This window comes from Bombina bombina, chromosome 2, assembly GCF_027579735.1.
Source record: "Bombina bombina isolate aBomBom1 chromosome 2, aBomBom1.pri, whole genome shotgun sequence".
Lineage (NCBI taxonomy): Eukaryota > Metazoa > Chordata > Amphibia > Anura > Bombinatoridae > Bombina > Bombina bombina.
Window position 1 is genome coordinate 234,174,542 of NC_069500.1, and position 16,498 is coordinate 234,191,039.

Genomic DNA, 16,498 nt, shown 5'->3' on the forward strand with positions numbered 1-16,498 from the left:
TTGGCCAGTAGTCGCTGGTAGTAAGATTGCTGTCCCAATATAGCGAATAGTCTCTCTCACACCGGAGTGTGTATCATAGGACCATAGATTGGCATATAGGTAAAAAATAATAGAACATCTATCCTCAGCCTGCTATGTGTATTCACAAACAGACCTACACAACAGATTGCGGCCTCACTGGATATATGTTATACAACAACTAATAAGGGCAGTGTAAATGCCCCCTAACTCCACTCGACGTACGTTTCGTTCCGTGCTGGAACTTTTTCAAGAGTGTTGTTGATCTCTGACTTCCTGCCTTTTAAGGGGAATGTCAGTTTTCTGTTAACTGTTTCAGTGCCTGTCATCAGACTTTACTAAGCTTGTAATACATGTTAAAAGTGCAGCAATATACTCTTATTTGTACTACATTAAGGGGAATGTCAGTTTACTATTGACTGTTTCAGTGCCTGTCATCAGACCTTGCTAAACTTGTAATACATGTTAAAAGTGCAGCAATATACTATTATTTATATTGCATTATATACATTCATTTAAATACATGAATTTAAAAGAATAAACATAAAATATTTATATATGCTTACCTATGTACTTCATGAAAAATACTAATATTGCTGTAAAATACATGGACCATCTAAAAACAAAAAATATAAAAAAACATTTCCATTTAAATACATATATACATTAGATCATTAAAAAACATAGATATGTACTAAAAAATTATCAAGATATTAACACCTACTAATACCCTAAGTTAAAAAGGCTTGTATGTCTAAATCGATATTTAACCCTTGTGGGTAAAGACAATCCAACTTTTTTATCCAGAAGGTTTCTCGTTGGCGTAATTTGAGCAGCCTATTGGTGTCCCATATATTGGGAGGGACCCATTCTATAATTTTAATTTCTATATCCTTAGGATCACAATTATGCACTTGTTTAAAATGCTGAGAAACACTATGGGTTTCAAGCCCTTTGTCAATATTATTTAGATGTTCCCTGAAACGATATTTTATTTTTCTCTTTGTTCTACCTACATAGATATAGTTACATTTACACTTGAGTTGGTATACCACATGGGTACTCATACAGGTACACCTATCCTTTTTGGAATTGTCAAAATTTTCAATCACATTGTGGTTATTCGGTATATGGGGACACATTACACAATCTTTCTTTTTACATTTAAATGTACCTGTACTCATTCCCCAATCTGACATCTTTACTGGTGGTTTACTCCTGAGTTTACTAGGGGCTAGAATGTTTTTTAGATCCCTATTTTTCCTAAACACCATTTCTGGCTTTTCACCCAGTGTATTCTTTAGGATGGGGTCTAGTTGTAATTCCTTCCAATGTTTATGTAATATATCCTTAATCTTATAATGTTGGTTATTATATTTAGTTATAAATAACGGATTTTTATTTTCCAATACATGATGTTTAGTAGCTTTCTTGCTGTTTATTTTATCTAGTAAATGTTTTCTATCTATCATGTCCACTTTATTTTTCATTGTACATAGGAGTTCACTATTATATCCTTTATCTAAAAAATTTTTGGTTAGAATCTCGGCTTCATGATTGTAGTCATTTACATTCGTACAGTTGCGCTTGATGCGCTGATACTGTCCAAGAGGTATATTATTTTTCCACCGTTTATGGTGGCCACTTTCAGCATTTAATAATCCATTTCTATCAGTTTCTTTTCTAAAGTTCTTTACTGCTATTTTGTTATTATCCACAAAAAGTGTTAAATCCAAGAAACTGATATCTGTCTTTGATTGTGTATATGTAAATTCTAGATTATAGTCATTATGATTCATGTGTTCTATAAATCTCTCTATTTCTAGGGATTCCCCCTCCCAAATGATGATAATATCATCTATGTATCTGTAATACATGTATATATTGGACAGGTACGGGTTATTGTTCCATATTTTTAATTCTTCAAAATTGGACATGTATAGATTCGCATACGATGGGGCAAAGGTCGTCCCCATCGCAGTCCCCTGTGTTTGTTTGTAAAAAATTTTTTCAAATAAAAAATAGTTGTGGGAGAGGATAAACTGAATGGACTCAGAGATGAACTTTGATTGAACCTTGGATATGTTCCATTTTCTGCATTCATCCTTAATTACTGTTACACCCTTACTATGTGGTATACTGGTGTACAATGCTGATACATCACATGTCACCCAACTAAAGTTTGGCCTCCATTCTTTTCCTTCAAATTTACTAATTACATCCGCAGTATCTCTAATGTAAGATGGTATTACTTTAACTAAGGGTTGCAAAAAATAATCAATATATTTTGACATGTTATCGCACAAGGACCCAATACCTGACACTATGGGTCTGCCAGGTGGTTCCCTAGCATTTTTGTGCATTTTCGGTAGATGATAGAAGCATGCCACCTTAGGGCATGCTTCGTATAAATATGCAAAGTCATTTTGATTTAATATTCCATCTTGCTTAGCCTTACATAGAAAATCAAATATTTCTTTCTTATAATTTTGGGTAGGATTAAACATTAAGGGTTGATATGTATCTTTGTTGCTCAACAATTTATATGCCTCCTTCAAATAGTCACATCTATTTTGGACGACCAATCCCCCCCCCCCCCCCCCTTGTCTGCATTCCTATAGACTACATCATAGTCCTCAGTTAGAGTTTTAAGAGAGGCTCTTTCTTCTTTGTTTAGATTGTCGTTTCTAAATTTCCTTCCATATGATAATTTGTTAATGTCCTCACAAACTAATTTATTAAAAAATTTTATAAACTCACTCTGCATATTCTGTGGATATAAGATAGACTTCCTTTTCAGGGGGCAGTGGGTCATTGATGAATGATTCTCTTCATGTAGAGAACAATTTAATAACTCCTCCTCTAAAACATAGTTATGTTTAGTTTGAGTAAAGTTTTCATTGTCCAGTATTTCTAAGTTCCTCAATGTTAGCAAATCTTCATCACTAAATTCCATATTTTCAGTCAAATTTATCTTGTCATAGTATCTCTTTAGAGTCACTTTCTAATGTATCTCTGTACATCTATAAATAACTCAAATTGATTTGGCTGTGAGATAGGGGCAAAATTTAATCCTTTCGATAATAGTTTCATTTGATTTTCTGTGAATGTTTTGTCCGATAGATTAAAAATTAACTGATGGCCTATTTCTAGTTCCAACCGTTTCTGTTCCTTTTTTCGTTGTTTGTTTCCCCCTCTACAGCCTCTATATCTTCTAATTGTCTTTTTGGTTTTCTTGGGGTATCTAGTGCCTTTGTATATGCCCCCCCCACTCCGTTTTGTCCCCTTGTCGCCAGGGGGGAGTTCCTAAAAAATGCCCCTTATTTTGATTACCCCGTCTTTATTCTCTAGGGGACCATGTTCTCAGTTGGTAACCAGAATTGTAATTAATCTCTCTAGCCTTAGGTTTTGCTCCTTGATGATTCCATCTGGGGCTATGATTCCCGTGTATTCTATCAATCTGATTTGCATTAAACTGGAATCTATTAGATATCTCTATATTCGGACTATCCCCATTTCTCTTGTCCCATATGATATTTGGTGTGCTATATCCACCATTTCTATTGACATATTGTCCCTTATTCTGTTGCTGTTTATTAGTATTGGCCATAGGACCTTTCCCTCTATTGTCTCTATGCATGCCTATAGGATTATAATTATTTCCATTCTTATATGGTATATAGGTACTTTTATTGGTTTTATTTGGATATTGTTGCCTCATGTGTGATCTATGATTATAATTATCAACTGGTATAGTTCTTATTTCCTGTGTGTTAGTAGGAATAGACCAACTATTGCTAGATTCAATCTGTTCAGATTTGTTAGAGTTATCCTGTTGTTTATAGGTATACAACCTGTCATTCCTAAAATCCTCCAGGTCCCTCCTTAGTTTTTTCAGTTTATTTGTTTCTAGTTCTTTAGCATATGAATTTATTTTAGTTTGTATGTTTTCATTTAGTTCCTTCCATTTACTGATACCTTGGAGGGGTTGTATTTTTTCCACAATTGTATCAATTTGTACTTTGAGATTTTCTAATTTATATTCCCTATATTTGATTAATATTTTTATTAGGGTAATGGAGCATTTGTGTAGGGCTTGCTCCCATTCCATTTGATACTCTACCTCATCCAATTCAAATGCAGGAAACTTGAAGATTCTTAACCCTCTTGGTACAATATCATGTATAATATAATTATCCAGTAGTACTAGATCTTGCCACTCTTTGGCATCTTTACCCAACAATTTCTCTAATTCTCTAAATAAATCCATGGGATTATCTACTTTACCCACATCATTATTACCAGTTAGCAAGTTAGTGGATCTTTGTCTACTAGATCTCAGGGAATTATTACCAAATTTATTTATTTCCACATTAGGCTCCTCCATAGAAACAGAAGGATTCTCCATTAGGTAAAGTGGAGTGTATACTAGATAATATATCTACCTGACTCTATTATGCTAGATGTATAATAGTCGGTGATATTATATGTGATTAAACTGTAAATGTGTAGCTGCAGCCCGTATTTAGAATGGAAAGAAAAAAACATAAGAAAACAGGGGGTATATACTAGGCGCTGCTTAATATTCGATAAATACAGTGTCCTCTAATATTTATAAGTATTTACCTATACCTGATGTTGTTACATTAGATATAGTACACAATAGACATAAATATATATATAAAAACAAATGATAAAAAGTATAAATACATAAAATATATGAAAATGTTCTTACAATGCTAAATGTCCATTAAAAGTCCATGTTAGTAGCAGAAATTTAAAAATCGCAGGCAGCTCCTTGAGAAAGTCCCAAACGAACTTGATATAGAAATCTACAAAAACAAAGAAAAAAGAGCGCCCAAACGCATCTAAGTGCAGACTGTCTGTACAATATTTAATGACACAAAATACATATATCTCACAATAGGAAATACACTCACAATTTAAAAATTCATAACACACGATGTATACAATCACCCAGTGGGTCTCTCCTTTCCTCCGGCTCCAGTAGCGTTGCGCGTGACGTCAGTGTCACGGCTGTGTATAGCTGAGTTAGCTTCTAACCAATCAGGCGGTAACTTCCGTGAATTCCTTTTCCGCTATTGGCCAGTAGTCGCTGGTAGTAAGATTGCTGTCCCAATATAGCAAATAGTCTCTCTCACACCGGAGTGTGTATCATAGGACCATAGATTGGCATATAGGTAAAAAATAATAGAACATCTATCCTCAGCCCGCTATGTGTATTCACAAACAGACCTACACAACAGATTGCGGCCTCACTGGATATATGTTATACAACAACTAATAAGGGCAGTGTAAATGCCCCCTAACTCCACTCGACGTACGTTTCGTTCCGTGCTGGAACTTTTTCAAGAGTGTTGTTGATCTCTGACTTCCTGCCTTTTAAGAGGAATGTCAGTTTTCTGTTAACTGTTTCAGTGCCTATCATCAGACTTTACTAAGCTTGTAATACATGTTAAAAGTGCAGCAATATACTCTTATTTGTACTACATTAAGGGGAATGTCAGTTTACTATTGACTGTTTCAGTGCCTGTCATCAGACCTTGCTAAACTTGTAATACATGTTAAAAGTGCAGCAATATACTATTATTTATACTGCATTATATACATTCATTTAAATACATGAATTTAAAAGAATAAACATAAAATATTATATATGCTTACCTATGTACTTCATAAAAAATACTAATATTGCTGTAAAATACATGGACCATCTAAAAACAAAAAATATAAAAAAAAAATATAAAAAACATTTCCATTTAAATACATATATACATTAGATCATTAAAAAACATAAATATGTACAAAAAATTATCAAGATATTAACACCTACTAAAACCCTAAGTTAAAAAGGCTTGTATGTCTAAATCTATGCCCTAAACTTAAAAGGACATCAAAATCAAAATGTTATTTCCCATAAAGGGCAACATTACAAGTGAAGCAGTATTTATAACTCCCGCTAACTCCACTAGCTTTTAGCGCGCGTCAGGTAGCGCTTGTATTACAAGTTAAAAGTACAACCCCAATTCCCAAAAAGTTGTGTACAAAAACAAAAAGAGTAATTTGAAAATTCAATTCACCCTGTACTATATTGAAAACACATTATTAACACATTATTTATTGTTTTACTTTGTGGATTTAATGTATTTTTGAAAATAAACACTCATTTAAAATCTGATGACGACAACACGTTCCAAAAATTAGGACAGGGCCAATTTATACACCACCACGAAGCAAACCGCTCCAAGTCCTGCACAGGCTGTAGACGCCACCAGAAATGCTGGGGAAAGGTAAGGGTGTGAAGCCCAGGGGATGCAAGCCAAAATTGCGGCCGGTTCCTCCGCAAAAAACATAAACTTGAAAAGGAGAAAAACGGCTGCACACTGCAGTTAGTAAGAAGTTAAAAAATAACTTTTAATAGTATGCTGATAAAAACATGGTACAATGAGGCTGCAGAAATGAACATCCTTAAATGTTTCGTGCCTGCACTTGGCACTTAATCATAGGACTCAACTTAGGACTAATAGCCATGTGACAAGTTGAAATAAGAAGGTGATGTGCAACAGGTGAGGCAATCGTGTAATGATTCCAAAAAGACAAAGAAGACTCTCACAAAGATGTGGATGTCTCCTGAAAGTATGCACATATAAGCACTCTTAGCCTAGACTTTAAGGCAGTTGATTTTTGTGGGCTCCTTATGTAATGATAGTACATAAGGAGCCCACAAAAAAGGCCTAGTACTTCAAGAGCAAGGCTGGGTTGAGGCTCACCAATCTGCCAACAGATGCATCAGTGAATAATCCAACAACATTCCTCAAAGACAAACTGGTAGAATTTTGGGCATTTCACCTTCTACAGTGCTCAATATAATTTAAAGATTCAAGAAATCATGTCAAATCTCAGTGCGTAAAGGGCAAAACACTTCTGAATGCGCTTGATTTCAAATCCCTCAGACATCACTGTTTCAAAAACCGTCATGTGCCTGTAATGGATTTCCTGACATGGGCTCGGGAATACTTTGGTAAAGCTTTGTCAGTCAACACCATTCGCTGCTGCATCCACAGATGCAAGTTAAAGCTTTACTATGCAAAGCAGAAGCTTACATTAACACTGTCTAGAAGCGCCAACGACTTCTCTGGGCTTGGTCTCATCTGAAATGGACAGTAGCACTGTGGAATCATGTTTTGTGATCAGACGAGTCAACATTTCAAATAGCTTTTGGAAAAAACAGCTGTTGTGTTCTCCAGACAAAGGAGGAAAAGGACCAGCTAAGCTGTTATGAGCATCAAGTACAAAAACCAGCGTCTGTCATGCTATAGGGGGATGTCAGTGCCCATGGTATGGGTAACTTGTACATCTATGATGGCACCATTATTGAAGAAAGGTATGTATACATTTTGGAGCAACATATGCTGCCATCCAGATGTCATCTTTTCCAGGGACGTCCCTGCATTTTCCTGCAGGACAATGCCAAATCACATTCTGCCCGGATTGCAAACACATTGTTGCGTAAGCATAGAGTGCAGTGCTAGCATGGCATGGCCTGTCTGCAGTCCTGACCTGTCTCGGATTGAGAATGTGTGGCGCATTATGAAGCACAAAATAAGGCAACGAAGGCCCCATACAGTTGCGCAGAGGAAGACATACATAAGGGATGAATGGAGGAAAATTCTGCTTGCTAAACATAACCGACTGGTGTCTACAGTGCCCAAACGCTTAATAAGAGTTATTAAAAGAAAAGGTGATGTTACAAAGTGGTAAACAGTTGACTGTCCCACTTTTCTGGAGTGTGTTGCAGTCATGAGATTTTAAATGAGTGTATGTTTTCAAAAATATATTAAATTCACAAAGTAAAACATCAAATAATGTGTTAATAATCGGCTAGATTACGAGTTGTGCAATAGGGTTAAAAAGCAGCGTTGAGAGGTCCCAACGCAGCTTTTTAATGCCCGCTGGTATTCCGAATCTTGAAATGACAGGCTCACCGCTCACTTTTTTGGCCAGACTCGGAAATACCGCAAATCCACTTACGTCAATTGCGTATCCTATATTTTCAATGGGACTTGCATAGCGCCGGTATTACAAGTCTGACCAAAAGTGAGTGGTAGACCCTCTCCTGTCAAGCCTGATACCGCATTTAAAAGTCAGTAGTTAAGAGTTTTATGGGCTAACGCCGTAGCATAAAACTCTAAAGTAAAGTGCTTAAAAGTACACTAACACCCATAAACTACCTATTAACCCCTAAACCGAGGCCTACCCACATCGCAAACACTAAAATAACATTTTTAACCTCTAATCTGCCAAACCGTACATCGCCGCCGAAAAAAAAATATATTAACCCCTAAACCGCCGCACTCCAGCATCGCAAGCACTAGTTAAATATTATTAACCCCTAATCTGCCTGCCCTAACATCGCCGACACCTACCTACATTTATTAACCCCTAATCTGCCGCCCCAAAGTCGCCGCCAATATAATAAAGTTATTAACCCCTAAACCTAAGTCTAACCCTAAACCTAACACCCCCTAACTGAAATATAATTTTAATAAATCTAAATAAAATTACTATCATTAACTAAATTATTCCTATTTAAAACTAAATTCTTACTTATAAAATAAACCCTAAGATAGCTACAATATAACTAATAGTTACATTGTAGCTAGCTTAGGGTTTATTTTTATTTTACAGGCAACTTTGTATTTATTTTAACTAGGTAGAATAGTTATTAAATAGTTATTAATGATTTAAAGGGACAGTAAAGTCACAAAAAATCTTTCATGATTTAAATAGGGCATGTAATTTTAAACAACTTTCCAATTTACTTTATTACCAATTTTGCTTTGTTCTCTTGGTATTCTTAGTTGAAAGCTAAATCTAGGAGGTTCATGTGCTAATTTCTTAGACCTTGAAGACTGCCTCCAATCGGAAAGCATTTTGACAGTTTTTCACCACTAGAGGGCATTAGTTCATGTGTTTCATATAGATAACATTGAGCTCCGGCACGTGAAGCTCCTAAGAGCAAGCATTGATTGGCTAAAAATGGCTAAAAATGCATGTCTGAAATAAGGAAGCAGTTTGCAGAGGCATAGATACAAGGTAATCACAGAGGTAAAAAGTATATTATTATAACTGTGTTGGTTATGCAAAATTGGGGAATGGGTAATAAAGGGATTATCTACCTTTTTAAACAACAAAAAATCTGGTGTTTACTGTCCCTTTAATAGCTACCTAGTTAAAATAAAGACAAATTTACCTGTAAAATAAAACCTAACCTAAGTTACAATTACACCTAACCCTACACTATAATTAAATGAACTCCCTAAACTAAATACAATTAAATACAATTAAATACAATTATCTAAAGTACAAAAAAAACCACTAAATTACAGAAAATAATAAAATAATTACAAGTTTTGTAAACTAATTACACCTAATCTAATCCCCCTAATAAAATAAAAAAGCCCCCCAAAATAATAAAAAGCCCTACCCTATACTAAATTACAAATAGCCCTTAAAAGGGCCTTTTGCGGGGCATTGCCCCAAAGTAATCAGCTCTTTTACCTGTAAAAAAAAGTACAATACCCCCCAAAATTAAAACCCACCACCCACACACCCAACCCTACTCTAAAACCCACCCAATACCCCCTTAATAAAACCTAACACTAACCCCTTGAAGATCACCCTACCTTGAGAAGTCTTCACCCAACCGGGCCAAAGTCCTCAACGAAGCCAGGGTGAAGTGGTCTTCAAGATGGGCAGAAGTCTTCATCCAAGCCGGGAAGAAGAGGTCCTCCAAACAGGCAGAATTCTTCATCCAGGCGACATCTTCTATCTTTATCCATCCGGCGCGGAGCGGCTCCATCTTCAAGACATCCGACGCGGAGCATCCTCTTCAAACGACGTCCAACTGAAGAATGAAGGTTCCTTTAAATGATGTCATCCAAGATGGCGTCCCTTCAATTCCGATTGACTAATAGAATTCTATCAGCCAATCGGAATTAAGGTTGAAAAAATCCTATTGGCTGATGCAATCAGCCAATAGGATTGAAGTTCAATCCTATTGGCTGATCCAATCAGCCAATAGGATTGAGCTGGCATTCTATTGGCTGATTGGATCAGCCAATAGAATGTGAGCTCAATCCTATTGGCTGATTGCATCAGCCAATACGATTTTTTCTACCTTAATTCTGGCTTTCCAACTGCCTTTTCAACAGAGCTAAACTGAAAGCTTTGAAGTACGTTTCTAAACCATTTTATACTGGATTTTTATATCAGTATCTGTGCATCTTATTCTTTATAGTAGTGTCTATTACATGCAGTTATATGAAAATGAGTGTATACTGTCCCTTTAATATACTTTTAACCTCTGTGATTATCTTGTATCAAAGCCTCTGCAAACTGCCCCTTTATTTCAGTTCTTTTGACAGACTTGCAGATTAGCCAATCAGTGCCTGCTCCCAGATAACTTCACGTGCATGAGCACAATGTTATATATATGAAACACATGAACTAACACCCTCTAGTGGTGAAAACTGTTAAAATGCATTCTGAAGGGACTTCCGGCGGGCGGGCACCGCGGTCGGCAGCAGGTGAATTGAGCTCCACACAAACTCTTCTTGAAAGCTCTTAGAAAGTGGCCTGGATCACTTATTTTCACCCTAAAACCACCTCTTGTCTGCTCTGCTGCTGACAGGGTGCCCACTGAAAAATCCTTGGCAGATACAGCTGCCCGGAACGGAGGGGTCACTAAAACAAGTGCTCCCTCTGTCCTTTTCAGGAGAGCTAACATCGCTCCACCACTGAGGTCTGCCATTTGAGCTGCCAAGCACCGGGATACGGATCGCAGCTAAGGGGTAATACACAGCCCCCTGAACACCACTGGAGATCTGCCTACAGCCATCTGAATGGACACCCCCTGGACCGGGTGGGATTACCCCCTTTCTGGTGAGCCACCATCTTGGCCCCACGTGGCGCACCCCTGTCCTGAGCCGAGGTGAAGCGGGACTTTTGGTAGCAACCAGGGATCTCGGCAGTCGCCGACACCAGCATCGGGGTATATTGCAACACCCCCCAGTCTGGCCAGCACGGTCTGGTGAGGGGACTCACACCGCAGATCACCTCCGCCACGGAGCTTTCCTTTTGGTGCAAAACGACACTGCTGCTTCTTGGAGGGGACTCCTCTTGCACCAGGCGCCAAGTGAGAGCCACAGAACCCACCAGGGGTAAGATTATTTTACTTTGCCCTATCAGGAGGCCCCCTACCCATTGCCGGACATAACCGCTCCACTCAGGGCCCATTTACATATGAACAGTTCTCTTTTTTCTTCTCTCCGGGGACACTGACTGTTGGGAGGCCCCGGGATTATACTGACAGCGCAACCAGCCCACATTCCTCTGGGGTCACTGCAAACACACCAAGGCTTGACTCCAACTCCTAAAGAGCCTCTTATTAAGCTAATAGAGTCTGCCTACCCTACCGGGCCTCCTTTAAACCGTACAGACTCTTGCCACCCTTCAGCAGCTTTGAGGCAGGCCTAAACTTGCGACCCCAGAATCTTGGCTGTGGAACTTACTGCCATCTGTTTTATTGAGCTGTATATACTGGGGTACTTTGTCTTCTATACCTGAGGCACTGAATTTGTGACCACCTTGCTGTAAAGTCACCACATCTGTTTCTCTGTGGAGCCCACTGTATAGAACCTGAAACCTTGCACTGCTAATATTTTTTGTTCATAACCTTTTTTCCTCCCTAACAGCCAGTGTATACTGTTGTGCTTATTCAGACTTGGTGAATCTTTGTCAGAATACACTGTGTGGAATTTTGAATTTAAAATTTTAGATCTTGACATTGTTCACATTGGCACTTAACCACTATCTTTCGTCCCACCAGATAGCTGGGTCACCAGCCCTAGCAGTTTCATAGCACCCCGCTCTCCTAATTATACTGTATCTCACTTAGTCTAGACATGTTCAGGGATGCTGCTCCTTGTGGGGTTTGACTGCCTGATTATGATTTAGTGCCCCTGTTGGTGAGGCTTATAACTGAATGTCATCCCAGTTTGACATTGCTTCCTGACATTGCCTTTCTATCACAACTCACCTGTCTCATACATTTCATTGGTTTATGGAGAAATACCTAACTAACACACCAATGGCGAGCCGCAATAAAGCTAACGACCGCCGTCACAGGGCTACAAATGACCCTACTATTAAGGGCCATAGCTCAGATCCTCCACTAGAGGGTGAACTGTTAGATACCCACCCCATTGTTAAACAAATCACCATGCTTTTTATGCCTAAAATTGACAATCTTCAAAGGGGGGTGGACACCCTTGCGGGTGAGGTTAAACAGTTCTCCACCAGGATGGGAGAGGCAGAGGATAGAATTTCAGACCTGGAGGATTCCAATGTCACTACCAATCATAAGATAGAGCAGCTAGAGAGGCAAGCCGCAACCCTCCAATCAAAAATACAGGAAATTACATGAGCTGGTGTTTGAGAATGCGAGATTGCTGTTGTTTCAGGATTACTCTGCGGACCTCATGAGACGCCGCAGAGAGTTCGCGCCCCTCTGCTCTCGGCTCCATAGGGAGGGCAGACAAGCTTATCTTCTATATCCTGCCAGACTCAAACTGGTCACCCCCAGGGGCCCTAGATTCTTTGACTCCCCAACGGCCGCCCAGGAGTTCCTTGATAACTATGAGCCCCCTATATGCAGTCCCACACGTAGCCCACTGAGACAGATGAGAGAAGATGAGGGTTGAGTGGGTCTGGCAGATTCATATTTACCCTTGTATTTAATTATATCATCAACAATTTAACACTATGGCTGGAGTGGTAATGGCACTGACCCAGTTGATTACATTTCTATTGAGGCTCACCTTAGGGAAAAATCTTGATCTGGCTGGGATCCCTGGTCCTGGCCCCCCTAGTGGGATACGGGAGGGTGGAGCGCAGTTTAGGCCCCAGATGAGAAGTAGTGAGGGTCAACTAAGGCGTTCTCCCCTTACACAGTTTTACATGAAATGTTTTGAATTTTTTGTTATAATTATCTCTTGGATACCACTTCCATTTGGATTCCAGTATAAAGAACACTGTATATGTCTCAATGTATTACTTACTTTTAATTCTGCTAAAAAAAAATTCTTGCAATGGAATCCAATGGTAAAATTGTTCTATGAGAACTATTTTGAGTCCTTTGTTAGAGTTGCCTTGTTTGTACTACTGCTATTTATGCGTAAATCTGAAGGTAAATGTCCTTGTCGCAACACGCTACCTCTTATTGGTTATGTTTTGAAAGATGTGTTAAAAGGATTTCCGTGAAAAACCTGTACTTTTGTTTACCAGCGTAGCAGTTATGGCACATTAACTGAGAATTTCCATTTGGCGAGGCCTGGCGAGGGATTGGTGCGCTTTGAGGCTGAACCGGGAGCCTTGTCACACACCATGGGAGGTCACCAAAGTATGAGGTGTGAACTCCCTCTCCCCCCCCCTTTTTTTTTTTTCTTCTTCTTCTTTCTCTTCCTCTCCTCTTCTCCCCCTCCCCTTTCTCTTCCCGTTCCTCCCCCCTCCTCCCCCCCCATTATTTACGCTCTTATCCTTTCTCTGGTGTCTCTCCCTTTCACTTACTATGCCGCATACACTATACCACCCCTTCGCCACCCATGTAGCCTTGACTTCAGGATCATTAATATTAGAGAACATTTAATCTGTACTCTTGGAACATAGGGGGAATTCATTCCCCCATCAAGAGAAAATCGATTCTGACCCACCTCAGGAAAAAAAGAGCGGAGATTGTGTTTCTACAAGAGACACACCTCTCGGATTTGGAACACAGTAAACTACGGACTGATTGGGTGGGTAGAGTAGAGTATGCCTCATACAAGTCAGCTAGTAGAGGGGTGGCCATACTTTTTGGTAAGCAATTGGATTATGAGGTCCTAGAAATACTTAAAGACCCTGAAGGTAGATATATTGTCGTAAAGATCCGCACCTCAGACAACATTTACACGTTATGCAACATTTATGCCCCAAATCAAAAGGATAGGAAATTCTGGGACTCCATACTGACTACACTCACACCCTTTCTTGGTACCCATATAATTCTAGAGGGGGACTTCAATTTTGCCCCAAACCCTCACTGTGATAGGCTTAACCCCTTAATGACCACAGCACTTTTCCATTTTCTGTCCATTTGGGATCAAGGCTATTTTTACATTTTTGCGGTGTTTGTGTTTAGCTGTAATTTTCCTCTTACTCATTTACTGTACCCACATATATTATATACCGTTTTTCTCGCCATTAAATGGACTTTCCAAAGATACCATTATTTTCATCATATCTTATAATTTACTTTAAAAAAAATTATAAAATATGAGAAAAAATGGAAAAAAACACTTTTTCTAACTTTGACCCCCAAAATCTGTTATACATCTGCAACCACCAAAAAACACCCATGCTAAATAGTTTCTAAATTTTGTCCTGAGTTTAGAAATACCCAATGTTTACATGTTCTTTGCTTTTTTTGTAAGTTATAGGGCCATAAATACAAGTAGCACTTTGCTATTTCCAAACCATTTTTTTTTCAAGATTAGCGCTAGTTACATTAGAACACTAATATCTTTCAGGAATCCCTGAATATCTATTGACATGTATATATTTTTTTTTAGTAAACATCCCAAAGTATTTATCTAGGCCAATTTTGGTATATTTCATGCCACCATTTCACCGCCAAATGCGATCAAATACAAAAAATCGTTCACTTTTTCACAAATTTTTTCACAAACTTTTGGTTTCTCACTGAAATTATTTACAAACAGCTTGTGCAATTATGGCATAAATGATTGTAAATTTTTCTTTGGGATCCCCTTTGTTCAGAAATAGCAGACATATATGGCTTTGGTGTTGCTTTTTGGTAATTAGAAGGATGCTAAATGCCACTGTGCACCAACACGTGTATTATGCCCAGCAGTAAAGGGGTTAATTAGGGAGCATGTAGGGAGCTTTTTGGGGTAATTTTAGCTTTAGTGTAGTGTAGTAGACAACCCCAAGTAATGATCTAGGCCCATTTTGGTATATTTCATGCCACCATTTCACCGCCAATTGCGATCAAATTAAAAAAAAAGTTAAATTTTTCACAATTTTAGGTTTCTCACTGAAATCATTTACAAACAGCTTGTGCAATTATGGCACAAATTGTTCTAAATGCTTCTCTGGGATCCCCTTTGTTCAGAAATAGCAGACATATATGGCTTTGGCGTTGCTTTTTGGTACTTAGAAGGCCGCTAAATGCCTCTGCGCATCACACGTGTATTATAGCTAGCAGTGAAGGGGTTAATTAGGAAGTTTGTAGGGAGCTTGCAGGGTTAATTTTAGCTTTAGTGTAGAGATCAGCCTCCCACCTGACACATCAGACCCCCCTGATCCCTCCCAAACAGCTCCCTTCCCTCCCCCACCCCACAATTGTCCCCGCCATCTTAAGTACTGGCAGCAACTCTGCCAGTACTAAAATAAAATATATATTTAGGCTTTTTGGGGTTTTTTTTAAAGCATATTTACATATGCTGCTGTGTAGGAGCCCCCCTTAGCCCCCAACCTGGCTGATCCCCCACCAAACAGCTGTCTAACCCTCCCCCTCTGCCTTAATGGCCGCCATCTTGGGTACTGGCAGCTGTCTGCCAGTACCCAGTTTATAAAAAAAAAGTGTTGCTTTTTCATTTTTTCCCCATTTTCTGTAGTGTAGCTCCCCTACCCACCAAAGAACAAACCCCCACCCCCTCCTAGATACCTTTACTGTTGTTTTACTTTTTTTTAATAAACAGCTGTACCTGAAACTTTTCTGTAGTGTAGCGGTTCCCACCCGCTCCCGCCCCGTGCACGCGCCCGCCCGCCACCCCGGCGTGCACGCGTGCGCGCGCCTGTGCGTGCCCCCATCGCCCCCGCCCCCGATCCCGCCCCCCTCTACATTACCCGGCCCATCGATGGCCGCCCACCCCGCCTCCCAAGTCAGCTCCCACCCACCAACGTTACCGGCCACCGATGTCCGGTGCAGAGAGGGCCACAGAGTGGCTCTCTCTGCACCGGATGGCCATTTAAGGTTATTGCAGGATGCCTCCATATCGAGGCATCACTGCAATAACCGGAAAGCAGCTGGAAGCAAGCAGGATCGCTTCCAGCTGCTTTCCACACCGAGGACGTGCAGGGTACGTTCTCAGGCATTAACTGCCTTTTTTCTGAGGACGTACCCTGCACGTCCTCGGTCGTTAAGGGGTTAAAGATCCCAACAGATGCAGGGAGAGAAACCTGCCTAGGGTATCAGATAAATTTGAGAGAGATGTGTTTGGGGGCTTATCCACCTCCCTTGATGTCCTCAGACATCTGGCGGCAGCTATAACCCGGATGGTAGGGACTATACCTGCGTATCCCGAGCTACGCCCTCCATGTCACGCATCGATCTCTT